Source organism: Pan paniscus, chromosome 9 (genome assembly GCF_029289425.2).
Source record: "Pan paniscus chromosome 9, NHGRI_mPanPan1-v2.0_pri, whole genome shotgun sequence".
Classification (NCBI taxonomy): domain Eukaryota; kingdom Metazoa; phylum Chordata; class Mammalia; order Primates; family Hominidae; genus Pan; species Pan paniscus.
The window spans coordinates 17,353,539-17,375,333 of NC_073258.2; the positions used below are offsets into that span (position 1 = coordinate 17,353,539).

Below are 21,795 nucleotides of genomic sequence, written 5' to 3' on the forward strand. Positions count from 1 at the left end.
TAAAATAAAAAAAATAAAAATACAGGATGATTTCAAGAGTTCCAATCTAGCCTAAAAAACAAGAGTATAGAAGGGTGTAACTGGAGCAGAAAGAGAATAACTTAGAAACCATCATAATGAGAAAGTTAGGAATCTTCTTTCCAAGCCATCTGGAAATACGCAATAAATATTTGTGAACTAAAATTTCCGTACTGTACTATCAAACAATAGGACTCATTTGCTCCATCTTTTTGTATCTTATACCCAATTATCAACTTCTCTTCATTCCCCATCGCACCCCTTTTCTTTCTAGCCTCTGCTAACCACCTTTATAATCTCCACCTTCATGAGACTCCTTTTGTGTGTATGAGTTTGTTGGAGTCTCATTCTGTTGCCCATGTTGGAGCAAGATCTTGGCTCACTGCAACCTCTGCCTTTTAGATTCAAGCAATTCTCCTGCCTCAGTCTCCCAAGTAGCTGGGACTACAGGCATGCACCACCACCCCCAGGTAATTTTTGTATTTTTAGTAGAGATGTGGTTTCACCATGTTTGCCAGGCTGGTCTCGAACTCGTGGCCTCAAGTGATCCATCCGACTTGGCCTCCGAAAGTGCTGGGATTACAGGCATGAGCCACCACACCTGGCCAAGATTTTCTTTTTTGTTCCTACATATAAGTGATGACATGTAATATTTGTCATTCTGCGCCTGGCTTATTTCACTTAATATACTGACCTGCAATCTCATCCATTTTTGCTGCAGTGGAGAGGATTTTATTCCTTTTTAGTCTGAATAATACTTTATTGTGTGTGTATACCACAGTTTCTTAATTGAAACAAATTTTTTAAAAACAAATATTTTAAAAATGTTTCGGAATGAGAAACTTTAGGGACACTGTGACCATTTTATTTTCTATGTCCCATTTTATGTATGTACAAGTGTGAAATAAAGCAGCAATCAGTGTGTGTATAAATCTATCGCTTCAACAAATGTAAAATGAAAATGCTAAGTGGTAAGACAAAAGAGCATAATAAAAATTTTTTATACTGTTGAAGGACAATGCATTTGAAGATAACATTTGAAGAAATTATATTACAATTAAGTTCTATTCTTACTCATCAGAGCTTGATCCCTCTAGGAACTTCATCACTGGAACCATCTCTTTTGCTTAAAAAAAAAAAAATCCGCATACCCACACAGGTACATGTAAATCAGAATCTTAGGTAATGAGACTCAGGCCTCATCATTTGTAAGCTACCCAGGTGATTTCAATCAAAGCCAAGATTGAAGACCAGTGACATGGATCTCTATACATAACCTGCCTAAATAGATTCCCTAGAAGCAGTTTATAAAGGAATTCCACATGAACTGTGGGAAAGGATGTGAATTTGATGTATAGGATTCCTCACTTAACATCTTTGATAGCCTCTTGAAAACTGCACCTTCAAGCAAAATTATGTATAGTGAAACCAATTTATTTCTCATCAACATTATAACTAGACAACTTTGAACAAACCAATGGTGTTGGAGGACCTGCTGTACATTGTTTCCATAAAGTCAATTTTCAGGGAATTACAAAATGAAGTGAGGACTTCCTGTATATAAAAAGATGGTTGTGATTCCACCTGGATAACAGGGTTATTGCTCAGAAACTAAAGGAGGCCGCCTAGGTATAGAGGATTCAGTCATGAGGTTTATGCTAAACAAAGGATCCCAGAATACTCACCCATTCCAGTTAAAGGCATAACAAAGAAAGCAATATTCACATAGGAAATGTGGAAAGGAATATAAGCCATCAAGCAACAAAAATAATGTGACAAAGGGGGCAGGATTTGCAGATGTAGAGATTTAATGTGGTTGCCCTTTCTAACCCACACAAGAAAAAGGATGAAACAGATCGTGAGATTAGACTTTTCTCCTGCGCAGCCTCCACAGGGCACTTTGAATGCCCCTGTTTCTCAGGCTGCAGATGAAGGGGTTCAGCATGGGGGTGACCACAGCGTACAACACTGATGCCACCACACCATTCCTGGGGGCTGGTGACACAGCTGAAGTCAGGTACATGCCAATGCCTGTTCCATAAAATAAGCAAACAATTGCCAGGTGAGAGCCACAGGTGGAGAAGGCTTTATACTTCCCGTCTGACAATGGAATTCTTAGAATGGAGGGTACAATTTTATAGTAAGACAAAAGGATCCTTGAAATGGGAAGAAAACCAAATATAGTACTATCTAAATGTATGAATATGTTACTGATGACAGTCAGAACAGGCAAGGTTGAGAAGTTGAGATCGGTCACAGAAAAAATTAGAGATTTCCACATTCTTGAAGCAGGTGAATTGTAACTATCCAATTGTGCATCTGGGAATCCAACAGGCTAAGGAAAAAGACATCAACACTAAGAAGACACAGAGGTGAGGATTCATGATGACTGGATAGTGCAGGGGGTGACAGATGACCACAAATCAGTCATAGGCCATCACAGTCAGGAGGATGTCATCTATACATGCAAAAAGGACAAAGAAAGGTATCTGTGTCAGACAGCCTGCATGGGAGATGACTCTGCTATGTGATTGCATGTCTATAATCATCTTGGGGACCGTGGCCAAGGTGAAACCAATGTCAGGCAAAGACAGGTTGGAGAGGAAGAAGTACATGGGGATGTGGAGGTGGGAGTCAGGGCTGACGGCCAGGATGATGAGCAGGTTCCCCAGCATCGTGACCAGGCACATGGATAGGAACAGCCCAGCAAGGAGTGGCTGCAGTTCTGGATCCTCTGAGAGTCCCAGGAGGAGGAATTCTGAGACACCTGTGAGATTCTGTGGCTCTGTGTGACTTGGACACCTTGAGAAGAAAAAAGGATTGGAAAAAATAAAAGATAAAAACCAGGACTTAATGCTGTGTGTATATTTCGGATACAAGTAATTCACAAGGAACATTTTCACACTTGAGGACCATACACCCTCAGCAATATTTCTCAGTTGTGACAAACCCAAAAATCTCAGAATTATTACATGATTTACTTTTTTGCTATTCAACTCTTTCTGTGCATACCTACTTTAGAGAAAATCCACTGGAGAATGTTAGAAGACCAAAACCTAATATATAACAAATCTAAGATCTCAGTGAAATATGGCCTACTCTTTTCAGAAAAAATAAAAAATGTTCTTCTCTCTCTAGGAAAACAAACTCAGTCTAATTTAAAAATTAAGAAGCAGTGAAATACACTTTATTCTGACACTGTGCAACAAATTCCTTTGATGTAGAATATTTATAAGCACTATACAAGAGCTAGGATCACGTTATCTAAAAATGAAATCGAACCTTATAGTTCTTAATCAAAAGACCTTTTTACATGCCAGTTACTTTTCATATTTATTATCATCCTTAGGTTTTCTGACATAATTTCTTCATAAAAGTAAATGCACACTCAAATATGGGAGCTACGTTTCCAGATTTATTTAATATATAACTCTCTGCCAAGCATGTTGGCTCACACCTGTATTCCCAGCACTTTGGAAGGCCGAGGCTGGTGGATCACCTGAGGTCAGGAGTTCCAGACCAGCCTGACCAGCATGGTGATACCCCGTCTCTACTGAAAATACAAAATTAGCCAGGTGTGGTGGTGGGCATCTGTAATCCCAGCCACTCAGGAGGCTGAAGCAGGAGAATCCCTTAGAACCTGGGTTGTAGAAGTTGTACACCCTGTGATATTATTTTTGATATCCTAGGGAGATATTGCTTCTAATGTCATAGTGGTCATACACCCTGTGATATTATTTGTAATATCCTACAAAGATATTACTGCTAATATCACAGTGGGTGTATACCCTGTGATATTATTCATAATATTTTACTGAGATATTACTCCTGATATCACAGTGAGTGTACACCATGTTTGTACACTTGGTGATATTATTCACAATAACCTAAAAATTACTTTAATATCACAGTGGGTGTACACCCTGTGATATTATTTGTAATATCCTAGGTAGATATTACTCCTAATATCACAGTGGGTATATACCATGTGTGCACATCCTTTGAAATTATTTGTAATATCCTAGGAAGATATTGCTCCTAATATCACAGTGGTTGTAAATCCTGTGATATTATTCACAATAACCCAGGTAATTATTACTCCTAATATCACAGTGGGTGTACACTCTGTGATATTATTCATAATATCCTAGAGAAATATTTTTCCCAATATCACAGTGGATGTACACACTTTTATATGAAAAGTAATATCCTAGGGAGATATTACTCCTAATATCACAGTGGGTGTGCACCATAAATGAACACCCTGTGATGTTATTTGTAATATTCAAGGGGAAATTACTCCTAATATGACAGTGATATTTTGTTGTTATTCATAATATCCAAGGGAGATATTGCACCTGTCACAGTGGGTGTAAACCATGTGTGTACATTCTGTGACGTTATTCGTAATGTTTTAGAAAGTTATTGTTCCTAATGCCACAGAGGGTGTATACCATGTGTGTGTACTCTGAGAGGTTATTCATAATATCCTAGGGATATATTTCTCCTAATATCACAGTGGGTGTACATCATATGTGTACACCCTGTACTATTATTTGTTATATCCTGTGCAGATATTACTCCTAATATCATAGTGGGTGCACACCATGGGTGTAAAATCTGTGATGTTATTCATAGTGTCCTAGGGAGATATTACTCCTAATGTCATAGTGGGTGTACAGCCTGTGACATTATTCATAATATCCTGGGGTGGTATTATTCCTATTATCACAGTGGGTGTACACCCTGTGATATTATTTGTAATATTCTAGGGGATATTATGGTATACACTGTGATATTTTTGTATTATTTTAGGGAGATAGTTCTTCTAAAGTCACAGTGGGTTTACACCATGTGTATTTGTAATATTCTAGGGAGATATTACTCCTAATATCACTGTGAGTGTACACCCTGCGATGTTATTTGTAACGTTTTAGGGAGATATTACTTCTAAAGTCACAGTGGGTGTAAGATATTCTTCTTAATATTTTAGGGAGATATTACTTCTAATATCACAGTGGGTGTACACCCTGTGATATTCCTCATAATATCCTATGGATACATTACTCCTAATGTATCACCTAGTAGTGATATTGTTCATAATGTCCAGGAAGGGAGAGAATTATATTACACCCCAATATTGCAGGGGTTGGGGAAGAATGATATTACACACAATATCACGTGGGATGTACACCTCCCCTGTGATATTGTTTCTCATATCCATGGGGTGAGAGGATGATATTACTCCAAATATCGCTGGGGTTGTACACACTCCCTGTGATATTGTTGCTAATATCCCGGAGGGAGAAGATGATATTACTTCCAATATCATAGGAGGTGTACAACCCCCTGTGACATTGTTCCTAATATCCAGGGGGGAGAGGATGATATTATTTCCAATATCGTGAGGGGTGTCCATGATATGGTTCGTAATATCCTAGGGGGGAGAAGGGGGTGACATTACTCCCCGCATCGCGGGGGGTGTCCATCCCCCTGTGATATGGTTCGTAATATCCAGGGCGGGAGAGGGGGGTGATATTACTCCCCATATCGTAGGGGGGGGGGTCCAATCCCTTGTGATATGGTTCGTAATATCGGGGGGGAGAGGGGCGTGATATTACTCCCCATATCGCAAAGTGTGTCCACCTCCCTGTGATATGGTTCATAATATCCAGGGCAGGAGAGGGGGGTGATATTAATCCCCATATCGCAAGAAGTTTACACCACCCCCTGTGATATTGCTTCTAATATATAGGGAGGGAAAGGATTATATTACTCCCAATATCGAAGGGTGTGTACACCCCCACCCCCCCGTGGTGTTGTTTATAATATCCAGGGAACGAGAGGATGATATTACTCCCGAAATTGCAGAGGGTGTACTCTACCCCTGTGATATTGTTCCTAATATTCATGGGAGAATGGATGATACTACATCCAATATTGCAGGGGTTGTACACCCCTCTGTGATATTGTTCGTAATATAAAGGGAGGGAGAGGATGACATTACATTCAATATCGCGAGGGGTGTACGCCCCGCCCGTGTTATTGTTCCTAATATCCAGGTGGAGAGAGGAAGATATTACTCCGAATATCGCAGTGTTGTACATTTCCCGTGTTTTATATTTTCTAAAATACAGGGAGGGAGAGGAGAGGATTACCTCCAATTTGGCAGGTAATTTACACTCCCCTTGTAATATTGTTCCTAATATCAAGGGGGGAGATGATAATATTATCCTAAATATTGCAGAGGGTCTACACCATCTCTGTGATATTATTCCTAATTTCCAGTGGGAGAGAGTATGCTATTACTCCCAATATTGTAAAAGTGTACACCCCTGCTGTGATATTGTTCCTAATATCTGGGGGATGGGGCGAGTATGATATTACTCCCAATATGGCAGTGGGTGTACATTCCCCCTGTGTTATTGTTTCTAATATACAAGAGGGAGAGGATAGTATTTTTCCCAATTTGGCAGGTACTTTACACCGTCCTTGTAATATTGTTCCTAATATCGAGGGGAGAAGACAATAATATTACCCTAAATATCGCAGGGGTGTACACCACCCCTGTGGTATTGTTCCTAATTTCCAGGGGGAGAAAGGATGATATTACTCCCAATATCGTAAAAGTGTACAAACCCCTATGATATTGTTTCAAATATTCAGGGAGGGCAAGTATGATCTTCCTCCCAATCTAGAAGGGGGAATACATCCTCCAGTAATATGGTTCCTAATATCCAGTGGGGGAGGGGATGACATTACTCCCAATATCGCAGGAGGTGTACACCCCTCTGTTATATTGTTCATAATGTTCAAAGGGAAAGATAATATTACTCGAAATATTGTTAATGCCTTGTGTCTCCAGCTGCCTGTGATATGGTTCGTAATATCCAGCAGGGGAGAGTGGGGTGATATTACTCCCCATATTGTGGGGGATGTCCGCCCCCCATGACATGATTTGTAATATCCAGGTGGGGAGAGGGGCGTATTCCTCCCCATATCACAGGGGTGTCCACCCCCCTGTGACATGGTTCGTAATATCCAGATGGTGGAGAGGGGGGTGATATTACTCCCCATATCGCAAGGGGTGTCCACCCCCCTGTGACATGGTTCATAAAAACCAGGGCGGGAGAGAAAGGTGATATTACTCCCCATATAGTGGGTGGTATCCACCCCCCTGTGACATGGATCGTAATACCCTGGGGGAGGGGGGTGATAGTGCTCCCCATATTGTGGGGGTTGTTCACCCCCCTGTGACACAGTTTGTAATATCTGGTGGCGGAGAGTGAGGTGATATTACGCCCCCATCTTGGGGGGTGTCCACCCCCCTGTGACATGGTTCCTAATATCCAGGTGGTGAGAGTGGGGTGATATTACTCCGCATATCACGGAGGATTTTTCCCCCACTGTGACATGGTTCATAATATCCAGTTGGGGGAGAGGGGGGTGACTTTACTCCCCATATTGCAAAGGGTGTCCACCCCCCATGACATGGTTCGTAATATCCAGGGGGGAGAGGAGTGTGATATTACTCCCCATATCGTTGGGGGTGTTTAACCGCCTGTGACATGGTTCATAATATCCACTGTGGGGAAAGGGGTGTGATATTACTCCTCATATCATGGGGGATGTCAACCTCCCTATGACATGGTTTGTAATATCCAGTGGGGGAAGAGGGGGGTGATAATACTCCCCATATCTGGGGGGTGTCCACGCCCCGTGACATGGTTTGTAATATCCAGGGGGGGATAGCTGAATCAATCAAGCAGAAGCAAGGATATCAGAGATTGAAGATCAACTTAGTGAAATAAAGCGAGAAGACAAAACTAGAGAAAAAAGAATAAAAAGGAACAAATAAAACCTCCAAGAAATATGGGACTATGTGACAAGACCAAATCTACGTTTGATTGGTGTACCTGAAAGTGACAGGGAGAATAGAACCAAGTTGAAAAACACTCTTCAGGATATTATCCAGGAGAACTTCCCCAACCTAGCAAGACAGGCAAACATTCAAATTCAGGAAATACAGAGAATACTACTAAGATACTCCTCGAGAAGAGCAACCCCAAGACACATAATCATCAGACCCACCAAGGTTGAAATGAAGGAAAAAATGTTAAGGGCAACCAGAGAGAAAGGTCAGGTTATCCACAAAAGGAAGCCCATAAGACTAACAGCGAATCTCTCAGCAGAAAACTTAGAAGCCAGAAGACAGTGGGGGCCAATATTCAACATTCTTAAAGAAAAGAATTTTCAACTCAGAATTTCATGTACAGCCAAACTAAGCTTCATAAGTGAAGGAGAAATAAAATCTCTTACAGACAAGGAAATGCTGAGAGATTTTGTCACCAGCAGGCCTGCCTTACAAGAGATCCTGAAGGAAGTGCAAAATATGGAAAGGAACAACCAGTATCAGCCACTGGAAAAACATACCAAATGGTAAAGTCCATTGACACTTTGAAGAAACTGCATCAACTAATGGGCAAAATAACCAGCTAGCATCATAATGACAGGATCAAATTCACACATAACAATATTAACCTTAAATGTAAATGGGCTAAATGCCCCCAATTAAAAGACACAGACTGGCAAATTGGATAAAGAGTCAAGACCCATCAGATCAGTGTGCTGTACTCAGGATACCGATCTCACCTGCAAAGACACACATAGGCTCAAAATAAAGGGATGGAGGAATATTTACCAAGCAAATGGAAAACCAAAAAAAAAAAAAAAAAAAAAAAGCAGGAGTTGCCATCCTAATCTCTGATAAAACAGACTTTAAACCAACAAAAATCAAAAGAGACAAAGAAGGGCATTACATAATGGTAAAGGGATCAATGCATCAAGAAGACCTAACTATCCTAAATATATATGCACCCAGTACAGAAGCACTCAAATTCATAAAGCAAGTACTTAGAGACCTACAAGGAGACTTAGACTCCCACACAATGATAGTGGGAGACTGTAACATCCCACTGTCAATATTAGATCAACGAGACAGAAAATTAACAAGGATATTCAGGACTTGAACTCAGCTCTGGACCAAGCAGACCTAGTAGACATCTACAGAACTCTCCACCCCAAATCAACAGAGTATACATTCTTCTCAGCACCTCATCGCACTTATTCCAAACTTGACCACATAATTGGAAGCAAAACACTCCTCAGCAAATGCAAAAGAACGGAAATCATAACCAACAGTCTCTCAGACCACAGTGCAATCAAATTAGAACTCAGGATTAAGAAACTCACTCAAAACCACACAACTACACAGAAACTGAACAACCTGCTCCTGAATGATTACTGGGTAAATAACGAAATGAAGGAAGAAATAAAGACGTTTTTTGAAACCAATGAGAACAAAGACACAATGTAGCAGAATCTCTGGGATACATTTAAAGCAGTGTGTAGAGGGAAATTTATAGCACTAAATGCCCACAAGAGAAAGCAGAAAAGATCTAAAATCAACACCCTAACATCAACATTAAAAGAACTAGAGAAGAAAGAGCAAACAAACTCAAAAGCTAGCAGAAAACGAGATAACTAAGATCAGAGCAGAACTGAAGGAGATAGAGATACGAAAAACCCTTCAAAAAATCAATGAATCTAGGACCTATTTTTTTGAAAAGATCCACAAAATAGATAGACCACTAGCCAGATTAGTAAAGAAGAAAAGACGGAAGAATCAAATAGACGCGATAAAAAATGATAAAGGGGATATCACCACTGATCACACAGAAATACAAACTACCATCAGAGAATACTATAAACACCTCAATGCAAATAAACTAGAAAATCTAGAAGAAATGGATACATTCCTGGACACATACACCGTCCCAAGTCTAAACCAGGAAGAAGTCGAATCCCTGAATAGGCCCATAACAAAATCTGAAATTGAGGCAGTAATTAATAGCCTACCAACCAAAAAAAGTCCAGGACCAGATGGATTCACAGCCAAATTCTATCAGAGGTACAAAGAGGAGCTGGTACCATTCCTTCTCAAATTATTCTAAATAATAGAAAAAGAGAGAATCCTCCCAAACTCAATTTGTGAGGTCAGCATCATCCTGATACCAAAATCTTGCAGAGACACAACATAAAAAGAAAATTTCAGGCCAATATCCCTGATGAACATCAATGCAAAAATCCTCAATAAAATACTGGCAAACCGCATCGAGCAGCGCATCAAAAAGCCTATCCACCACAATCAACTCGGCTTCATACACAAATCAATAAACGTAATCCATCACATAAACAGAACCAGCAACAAAAACCACGTGATTATCTCAATAGATGCAGAAAAGGCCTTTGACAAAATTGAACACCCTTCATGCTAAAAACTCTCAATAAACTAGGTATCAATGGAATGTATCTCAAAATAATAAGAGCTATTTATGACAAACCCGCAGCCAATATCACACTGAGTGGGCACAAACTAGAAGCATTCTCTTTAAAAACTGGCACAAGACAAGGATGCCCTCTTTCACCACTCCTATTGAACATAGTATTGGAAGTTCTGGCCAGGGCAATCAGGCAAGAGAAAGAAATAAAGCATATTTAAATAGGAAAAGAGGAAGTCAAATTGTCTCTGTTTGCAGATGACATGATTGTATATGTAGAAAACCCCATCGTGTCAACCCCAAACCTCCTTAAGCTGTCAAGCAACTTCAGCAGAGTCTCAGGATACAAAATCATGTGCAAAAATCACAAGCATTCCTATACACCATAACAGACAAACAGAGAGCCAAATCATGAGTAAACTTCCATTCACAATTGCTACTAAGAGAATAAAATAACTAGGAATACAACTTACAAGGGATGTGAAGGACCTCTTCGAGGAGAACTACAAACCACTGCTCAAGGAAATAAGAGAGGACACAAACAAATGGAAAAACATTTCATGCTCTTGGATAGGAAGAATCAGTATCGTGAAAATGGCCATACTGCCCAAAGTAATTTATTGATTCAATGGTATCCCCATCAAGCTCCCATTGACTTTCTTCACAGAATTGGAAAAAAGTACTTTAAACTTCATATGGAACCAGAAAACAGCCCGCATAGCCAAGACTATCCTAAGCAAAAAGAACAAAGCTGGAGGCATTGCGCTACCTGACTTCAAACTATATTACAAGGCTACAGTAACCAAAATAGCATGGTACTGGTACCAACACAGATATACAGACCAATGGAACAGAACAGAGGCCTCAGAAGTAACACCACACATCTACAACCATCTGATCTTTGACAAACCTCATACAAACAAGCAATAGGGAAAGGATTCTCTGTTTAATAAATGGTGTTGGAAAAACTGGCTAGCCATATGCAGAAAATTGAAACTGGACTGTTCCTTACACCTTATACAAAAATTAACTGAAATTGGATTAAAGACTCAAACGAAAGACCTAAAACCATAAAAATCCTAGAAGAAAACCTAGGCAATACCATTCAGCACATAAGCATGAGCAAAGACTTCATGTCCAAAACACCAAAAGCAATGGGAACAAAAGCCAAAATTGACAAATGGGATCTAATTAAACTAAAGAGCTTCTGTGCAGCAAAAGAAACTGTCATCGGAGTGAACATGCAACCTACAGAATGGGAGAAAATTTTTGCACTCTATCTATCTGACAAAGGGCTAATATCCAGAATCTACAAAGAACTTAAAACAAATTTACAAGAAAAAACAACCCCATCAAAAAGTGGGCAAAGGATATTAACAGACACTTCTCAAAAGAAGACATTTATGCAACCAAGAAACATATGCAAAAAGACTCATGATCACTGGTCATTAGAGAAATGCAAATCAAAACCACAATGAAATACCATCTCATGCCAGTTAGAATGGTGATCATTAAAAAGTCAGGAAACAACAGATGCTGGAGAGGATGTGGAGAAATAGGAACACTTTTACACTGTTGGTGGGAAGGTAAATTAGTTCAACCATTGTGGAAGACAGTGTGGCGATTCCTCAAGGATCTAGAACTAGAAATACCATTTGACCCAGCAATCCCATTATTGGGTATATACCCAAAGGATTTTGAATCATTCTACTATAAAGACACATGCACATGTATGTTTATCATGGCACTATTCACAATAGCAAATACTTGGATCCAACCCAAATGTCCATCAATGATAGACTGGATAAAGAAAATGTGGCACATATACACTATGGAATACTATGCAGCCATAAGAAGGATGAGTTCATGTCCTTTGCAGGGACATGGATGAAGCTGGAAACTATCATTCTCAGCAAACCAAAACAAGAATACAAAACCAAACACCGCATGTTCTCACTCATAAGTGGGAGTTGAACAATGAGAACACATGGACACAGGGACGGGAACATCACACACCAGGGCCTATTGAGGGGTGAAGGGCTAGGGGAGGGATAGCATTAGGAGAAATACCTAATGTAGTTGACAGGTTGATGGGTGCAGCAAACCACCATGGCACGTGTATACCTATGTAACAAAACTGCACGTTCTGCACATGTACCCCAGAACTTAAAATGTAATAAAAAAAAGAAAGATTCCAAGCATACATTTACCTATACAAAATCAGACAAAAAACACTGATACATAGGTGGTAGGCAAGTAGATAAATAAGAATAGTTTTATAATTAAGTTTCATGCTATACATGCCTTTTAAATGTACTTCATTAATTATATTTGAATTCAATAGAATAAAATAGGCTTAAGGAACTGCTGAATTGTAAGTAAATATTTAATAACAGGATCATACAATTTATCATGAATTCAAGCTGTACTTTGCATTTTTTAGTGCATATGTCTTCTTTAGACAGTAAGAGTATTTTCCCTGCTATAAAAATACTTTCTCATACCTTCTCATTTTTCTTAGTCATAAAATTATTTTATTTTGTCAGAGCATATACTACTTTTTACAGTAGGAAAACAGGAATGAATTAACACAAAATTTGAATGAAACTTAAAAAAAAGCCTTGCATAAAATGTATCACATTATTTCAGGAGTATGATTCTGGGAATCAGATATTATATGTTACCTTGCAATTTTTTCCAAGTTACAATTTATATACTATCAGATACACCCATTTTAAGAGCACTCACAGTTTGATTAATTTTGACAAATGTGTATACACATGTAATCACCACCATATTTAAGATGTAGAATATTTTTATCACCCCAAAAGTTTCCCTTCTTCCCCTTCCCAGCCAATCACCCTTTTCCTCACCCATACTTCCACTGATCTGCTGTGATTGTAGATTAGATTAGTTTTCTAGAGTTTCCAATAATCGTAACCATACATTATATACTCTTTTATCTGCATTCTTTTTGGAACCTATCCATGTTGTGTATATCAGTAGTTTGTTTCTTTTTACTTCTGAGTAATAGTTCATTGTATGAATGTACCACATTGTGTTTATTCACTTGATGGACATTTTGGCTGTTTGCAGTTTTTGTCTTTCATAAAAAAAAATCTGTGAACAATCTTGTACATATTGTTTTGTGGAAATATGTTTTTATTTTTCTTGGGTAAATACCTAGAAGTGTCATTGCTATATTACATGATAAGCATATGTTTAATTTTATAAGCTGCCAAACCATTTACCAAAATGATTGTAACAATTTACATTCCCGTCAATTATTTATGACAATTCCACTTGTTCCACATTCTCCTCAACACTTAGCATTGTCAGCTTTTAAAATTTTTAGCCATTCTACTAGTGGTGTATTTGTATCTCACTGTGGTTTTGATTTGCATTTTCCTGATAACTAATAATCTTAGCATCTTTTGATGTGTGTATTGACCATTTGTGTATCTTCTTTTGTGGAATGTTTGTCAAAACCTTCCGCCTGTCTTTTAACTGAGTGGATGTCTTCTAACATTGAGTCATAAGAGTTCTTATAAATTGTAAGACTTATACATATCTGATATATATTTAGATATCAGTTTTTGTCAGATGTATGTATTATGAATATTTTCTCCCAGCCTGTGGCATTTCTTTAAAAAGCAGGAGGTTTTAGTTTTATGCAGTCCAATGTTTCATGCTTTTTGTTTCCTATGTAAAGAAATCCTTACCAACTCCAGGGTCACAAAGATTTTCTCCTGTGCTTTCTTCTGTAAGTTTTATAGTTTTAGCTTTTATGCTTAGGTCTATGGTCCTTTTCAAGTTAATGTTTTGGTATGGTGTGGGATCAAGATTTCTTTTTTTTTTTAATCTTACATGAATATTCAGTTGTTGCAGTACCATTTGTTAAAAAGATTATCCTCTTCTCATTGAATTGGCTTGGAACTTTTGTCAAAATCAGTTGACCACATGCATATATTTCTATTTCTGAACTCTTCTGTTGCATTGATCTGTATATTTATCCTTATTCCATTACCACACTGTCTTAATTACTGTAGTTTACATTAAGTCTTGAAAACAAGTAGTGTGAGTTCTCCTGATTTATTCTTTTTCAAAATGGTTTTGGCTATTGTAGGTCCTTTACATTTTGATTTATTACTATTTCTCACAGGTTTTTTTTTTTTTTGTAGATTTCTCCAAATTTGGTACTTACATTGTATCACCATCTGTGAATGAAAGCAGTTTTATATCTTTCTCTCCAATATGTATAACTTGTGTTTATTTTTCTTATCTTATTGCATTGACTTTGACATCCAGTACAATGTTAAATAAACATGATGGTTGTAAACATTTTTGCTTTGTTTACAATCTTTGGGGGAAAGCATTCGTTTATTCACAAGTAAATGTGATGTCAACTTCAGGGTATTTATAGATTGTTTTGATCAAATTCCTTCTATTCTATAAAAACTGAGACTTTTTACCATAAATTTGACTATGTCAAATGTATTTTCTACACCTATTAATATGTTCTATTTTTATTTTTTTAATGTTATTTTATTGAATTGCATTGATTGATTTGAAATATTAAACTTTGCATATCTGGGATAAATTCCACTTGTTCAAGATACATAATACTTTGTACATATTATTTGATGCAATTTGTTACTATTATAGTATTAAGGATTTATTTTGTCTATGTAGATGATGGATACTAAATTAACCTGTAGTTTCTTTTTCCTATAACATTTTCATCTTCTTTCTTTAAATCAGGGTAATGCTAGCTTCAGAAAGTGAGTTGGGATGGGTATCTCATTCTTAATCTTCTAAGTGAATTTGTGTAATTTTCACTTCATATACTTCATTTTTCTTCTCTTGCAGTTCCACTCAGTTTCATTTTTTAAATCTTCCATTTTTCTCCTCATTACATTCATGTTTTTATTTAAATTCTTAAGCATATTAAACACATTTTTAAAGTGATTTTTATCTTTCTTGCTACTAATTCCACCTTATTATTTCTGTATCTGTTTCTATGGAATTATTTTTTTCTTTGGGTACATTTTCTTCTATTTTTGCGTATCTATCAATTTTTGATTGAATGTTAAACATTGTAAACATTTTATTGTTAAGTGCTGGATTTTGTTGTATTTCTTTAAAGGAAATTAATTTTGTTCCAGCAAGAAATTCAACCACTTGTGATTCAGTTTGATCTTTTCTAGGCTTGTTTTAAAACTTTTTTTGCGTTTTGAGGGTGTGTTTAAAGTCACTGTTCCTGTAGTACCAGTTTAGCTCCAGATAGGCTTCTTGTGGCGTCTCTAGTAAATTTCATATGCATTTAACTATATCATTCTGCCATGGCTGGAAGGAACTTGAATAATTCTGGCTCTGAATAAGCTATGGATATTATTTGGCTTCTACTTCCTGGTAATTTTTCTTTTTCTACATGTTGTTATTTGTACAGTCTTGTTAAATTTTATGCTATTCATGGACAGATTATTATTCAGTCAAAGACTCAAAGGGACTCCCATTCAATTACCCAGAGCCCTTTTTTCTAAATAGTCATCCTCTCTGCAATATTCTACCTTGCAAAATCTAGTTGCCTGGGCCACCCTAAACTCTAATCTCTGTTTCCTCAACTCAGGGAAAACCCCTCATACTTCGATCAGCTTCCCTATATCTGCACTCATGGGCCATAAATTGTCTATAGGCTAAAATTGGAAGCTATTGTAGGATTCACCTATTTTCCTTCTGTCAGGGATCACAACCCTTTACTGAATTTGTCCAGCGTCCAAACACTTTTATTTTATGTATATTTGGCCAGCTTTCTAATTGTTCCCGGTTAGAGAGTACATCCATGTTCTTTTACTCCCTCTTGACTGTAAGCAAAACCTACAGTATTAACTAATAATCAGAATCTGTCATTGATGTTTCTCCGTACATATTTGGGGGGGATGCTGTGTACCATTTTAATCTGATGATTTTGATTTACAGATTTTATTATTTCAAGGATTTTTTTCTGGATTCTATTTCTAAACAATTTTTGGGGGAATTCTATTTGTTGGGTTCACTATTTTTGGGACATCAAATATCCTCAATGTGAGATTTTCTTTCTCTGATTTCTATGTCTATTTTTTACCCCATTTGTTTTACTCTTTTTTCTATTAATTTATGATTATTGGATTAAACCTTCCAACTGTTTTTATTTAAGTATTGCTTTGTATATCCTGTTCAGGTAATTTCTAGTTTATAGATAATGTTATTTTGACTTGTTTTTATTTCCTTAAGTTTGCAATTTCTATTTTTCTTTCAATTCTGTTACTTTGTTTTCCATTTAGACTTTAAGCTCTTGATTTACTGATTTCATATTTACTAAGTAGATCTATAAAGCTCAGAACTTGCAGGCAATTTGTTTCTATATTCTATGTTATGTTATTATCCGACTGGGTTATTTGACAGTTCTTGCTTACTTTCTGGATTATTTGCTTCCTGGGAATGAATTCTGTTTGATATCTCTCTCAATTTATTTGAGAATTGTTTTTCTTTTCTGATTGGAGGTCTAGATATTTCTTTCCACTCACTTTTCTGAAGGCAGTTTATACCTTGGGTCTTGACCTAAATGTTAGTTACTTAGAGAGGCTTTCTCTTATTCTCTTATCTAAATTAGGATTCCACTGTTATTCTCCATCTCTGAACCCTGGTCTTTTCCTTTATAGCATTTATTACAATGTGTGATTTTGATCACAATTTGAGAAAGAAAATTCCTTTTATCTTTGAGGTAATTTTTGCTCATACCCCAAAAGGTTTACCAGTGCCATCAAGGGTTGTTTTTTTTTAGTTTTTAGCATTAGAAATTTCATCATAGTAACTTGCTATCTGGTGAATAAAAAAAATTACTGTGAAACTTTCAGAGAATTTTAAAGAAAAATAACTCGTTTATAAACAGCACAGATAATATAGCTTGCTTGGGGCATGAATAAATGTCTAAATGTCATTGGAAGATATTGATTTTCACAGCTAGTTTGTTTGATCCTTTCTATTAAAGTCCTTACCCAGTGGTAAATGATCAATACCACTTAAGAGTGTTCTCAGAACATCACAAAAAAAGATGATTAAAAGGACAAAAATGTATGGATAAAATGAAAATCTGATGCTCTTTTTGGTCCTGTCTGAAAATGATATTTTACTCTATGCCCCAAATCTACCCCATGCACATTCTGAAAATTTCTGACTTCATCTTTTCAGACTTTTTATTCTCTCTGTCTCTCTCTCATATAGATAGCTATATAACTACTTTTTATTTTGTGCACTGTCATTGGCACAACTTAACTGTGGCCAGACAAAACATGTGAGGAATTTACATGCTTGAAACCAAAACATTATTATATTTTTGTGATATATCTAGAGCCAACTGAAAGGAATTTGAAAAAAACACCACAAAATTTAGTTGGGCAGAAAAGTGGTTAAATCCAACGTGGGTGTTTCAATATACCATTTGTGCCAATTAACTACTATAAAAGAGCCCAGCATATTCTATTCCAAAGTAGAATCATTTTGGAAGCAAATAATATTTTTTGTTTAACAATGGTGCATTCCTCTTAGAGTATAAAAGCCTCTGGGATGCCAAAATGGTTTATTTGGAACTTTTGTTGCTGGTATTGAGAAAGTAAATCCTAAAGATTTTGTTAAAATTTTTGGCAAGTCAAATGGTTTCTAACTGTTTGTTTTCAACAAAACTGAAAAAGATTCAAATCAAGATATCTTGTACATCATTAAAAATTATTTTTAAAGCTAGATTAGCAGGTGCTTTCTGGCATTTAACTCAGAAGTAGTTCAAAGAATTGTGATATTGCAATGACAAAACTTCTTCCATTCCCATTCTCATTTTTTATGTGAATGAAGTTTCTCAACTCTTACATCCATTAAAACAACAACTACCAGATAGTGTGAGAATTGCTGCTGAGCATTTTTTTTATTTTAGTAGTAGGTAAGAATTGTCCATGGATGATGGAACTGATTAAAAAATATCCATCTTGTTAAGAGATGCATTTCTAGTAAAAATTGACTATATAATTAATATAAATGTAATATGTTTATGTTTAATCAATTCTATTATAAATATTTGTAATGATAATTCATTTTAGAAGAAAATTTTATAAAGTATTATAGATATAAGAAATGAAAATATATATTCATCTATTTTTTCAAGAAGAATAAAATGAGTAAAAAACTCTCAACAATAAAATGTAATGCATTATGATGAAATTCAAGGGAAATAGAAGTATGTAAAATTTTTGACAGTTAAAGAAAAGCCTGCTCCTTTATTTCTGAAATGGATGACATCATTATCAAGTTGCTATGGTATTTAGATTCCAAAGGCTGTATTTAAAAGAGCAAGACATTGAGAGGCCAAGGCAAGCAGATCACTTGAGGTCAGGAGCTCAAGACCAGCTTGGCCAACATGGTGAAACCTCATCTCTACTAGAAATACAAAAATTAACTGGATGTGGTGGCATGCTCCTGTAATCCCAGCTACTTGGGAGGCTGAGGCAGGAGAACCACTTGAACCTGGGAAGCAGAGATTGCAGTGAGCTTAGATCATGCCACTGCACTCCAGCCTGGGCAACAGACTAAAGTGCAGACTCCATCTGGAAAAAGAGAAAAAGAGCAATGCAATAGCTTAAAATGTCAATAGTTATAATATATTGGAAAGTTTATATTTTCTATTTTATAACTATTTAAATTTATGAGAAACATTTTAGGTGTCACCTAAAAAAAGTTAGTGAGCAAAATTGTTTGAAGATCACTGTACTAAGCTATGCAGACTTGTAATAATCTCAGTTAAACTTTTGTAATCTGAAAAAGTAGACATAATTATATCAAATTTACAGAGTACTGTGAGAGTTAAATGAAATAATAAATGCAAACATCCTAGCAATAAAAAAGGTCTCAATGAATGTTAAGTTTATTTTCAAGTGAAGACTCCAAGTTGAACTGACCTTTCTAAGAAAGATGGTGTGAGGCCTGCCCCAGCTCCAATGAGAGAGGTTATAGAAGCCATAACTTGGGTTAGCAGCCCTGGGTAAGGTGTAGGGACAGGCCAAAAATTCCAGAGAAATGAAGAGACATATCTGGGTACTACTTAATTGGGGCAGGACCAGAACAGGAAACCAAACAATTTCCCACTTCTCCACATACAAAACATTTCCTATGTGTCTGGTGCAGTGTGTCAAAGTCATTTCAATCATATAATTTAATCCCATGAACAAACTAAAACAAAGGTTTTCCAATGAGATTTTCTCTGACCCACTACATTCAAATTGCAAGTTCATCCCCATTTCCTGCTTAATTTTTCCATTATACACAACATCTGGCATTTCATATATTTTACTTTTTATTTGTCTGTTCCCCACTAGAATGTAGTAAGGTAGAAATCATGAGTTTTGTTTACCATACTATATTCACCACCTGCAATAGTGTTGGGCATGTAGTAGGTGTTTACTGAATTCGATGTATCAATAAATATTTAAAAACTTAAAGGAAAAATATTTTAGGGGACAATGTTTATGAACCAAGTGAAAACTTGTGGGATGAATGCAAGAACAAAAATGTGGACAAATAAGTGTTGAAGGGGCCTGTCTGAAGGGTACTAATTAATAAATCAATTTCATTTTGGAAAAATCTTTCCAGTGCTTTCAAAACTCTGCTTTGTGTTTTGTTCAGGCAGAGTTAATTAGTGCTCCATGAATAAAGGTTCCATAGTAAAATAAGCTTGAGAAATCTTTTTGGAAATTCATGACATTAAAAGACTGAAAGAAAAAACATAAATGAAAATATAATCTTAAATTTTGTTTAAGGGAAAGTGAATTTATTCGTGCAGAATACATTTTTCTTCACTTACTTTTAAACGTTTTCCATTGAATATTAGCTTATGAATTTCTGCTCTTTAGGCATACCTCAGTTCTATGTTCTTAGTGACATCTTGCTGAAAACACTGCTCTGAATACGTGACATGAGGCTAGAGAAAGTCATAACTTAAGGGACAGACTAAGTGAATGGCGGCTTGGAGCACCAACCTATAAAGAGGCTAAGACATCTCTAGGCTATTGGAAATATGCCACCAGTTGTGTTTTCCACTACCAGATGGAAAATGGTGAAATGCACATGGTTCTTACTTCTGCTGAAGGAGATAGTGCCCTCTAGTGGAAATTAAAACAAAAAGACCCTCCTTGCTGGCGTCAATTGCTAGAGCTGTGCTCCTCACTAACCACTACACGTGGCTATTTAAAATTTTAATTTCCTATGTTTTAAATTAAAATTTCTGTTTCTCAGCTAAGTTGTATTAGCCACACTTCCAGAGCTCAACAGACACATGTGGCTAGCGGTTACTGTACTGGATAGCACAGAAATAGAACATTCTCACCTTTGGACAAAGTTTGTACGGGGTGTACCACTAACCCCAAGCTAAGCAGCTGACATGCCTTAAGTCTGTTGTCATAGTCAACTAAAATTCCCAAACCATTAAAATGCCTGGTATTGTGCTTTTTACTAGGAATGAGTGATTCACTTTGTTGTTGAATTTTTCATTTCTTAAAAATACCTCTCAAGAAGTAATTTCAGAAAAAAACCACAATTTCAAATATTTTAACTTTAAATAAACAAAAATGCTACATTAAACATAGCTTTTATAGCATAAAAAGGCATACTATTTTTTATTTATGGAAAATTAGTTTTATTGTATCCCTACTAAATAATATTGAACAATTTTACAAAGAATTTTGGCTTAAAGCAGTGTCATATTTTTAGCTTATTTGTATTCTCTATCCTACCCTTTTCTAGGTGGGCTCTATCTTCCTCAACTTCAGTAAGGAATAATGAGAGTTACTAAAGTTTCAGGCTTGCGTTATTTCTGGAAATCCAAAATACTCACGAAAACTATTTGGAAGGCAAGTTTTGTCATAAACAATCCATGACATTTATCCTGCATGAAAGCTGGGTAGTAGCACAAGAAAACCAATAAAGATTCACAAACATTTGGCTTACTTATTCTGGTCATGTCCATATGTGTAAAAGAGGCAACTGGCAGGCATCATGCCCAAGAAATTCTCATCAATTAAAATCCACTTTGGGAGGCTGAGGTGGGCAGATTATGAGGTCAGGAGTTCGAGACCAGCCTGGCCAACATGGTGAAACCCTCCTTCTACTAAAAATACAAAATGAAGCCAGGCATGGTGGCACACGCCTGTAATCCCAGCTACTTGGGAGGCTGAGGCAGGAGAATTGCTTGAATCTGGTTGGCAGAGGTTGCAGTGAGCCAAAATCGCACCACTGCACTCCAGCCTGGGTGGCAGAGCAAGACTCTGTCTCAAAAAAAAAAAATTATCTTTTGTTTATTGCTGTAACCATTCTCTTAAAAGTCTCAGTCAGTATCCTCTGCACACACTTCCTTCAA

General features: G+C 36.7%; 1 protein-coding gene and 1 pseudogene across 1 annotated transcript in view; one reads left to right on the plus strand and one right to left on the minus strand.

Annotated features, from left to right (window-relative positions):
* Window positions 1–21,795, plus strand: part of CALCB (calcitonin related polypeptide beta) — a 175,746-nt gene that overhangs the window by 81,181 nt on the left and 72,770 nt on the right. The gene's annotated exons all lie outside the window — the stretch shown is intronic.
* On the minus strand, window positions 1,692–3,387 carry LOC106635235 (olfactory receptor 7E24-like; annotated as a pseudogene).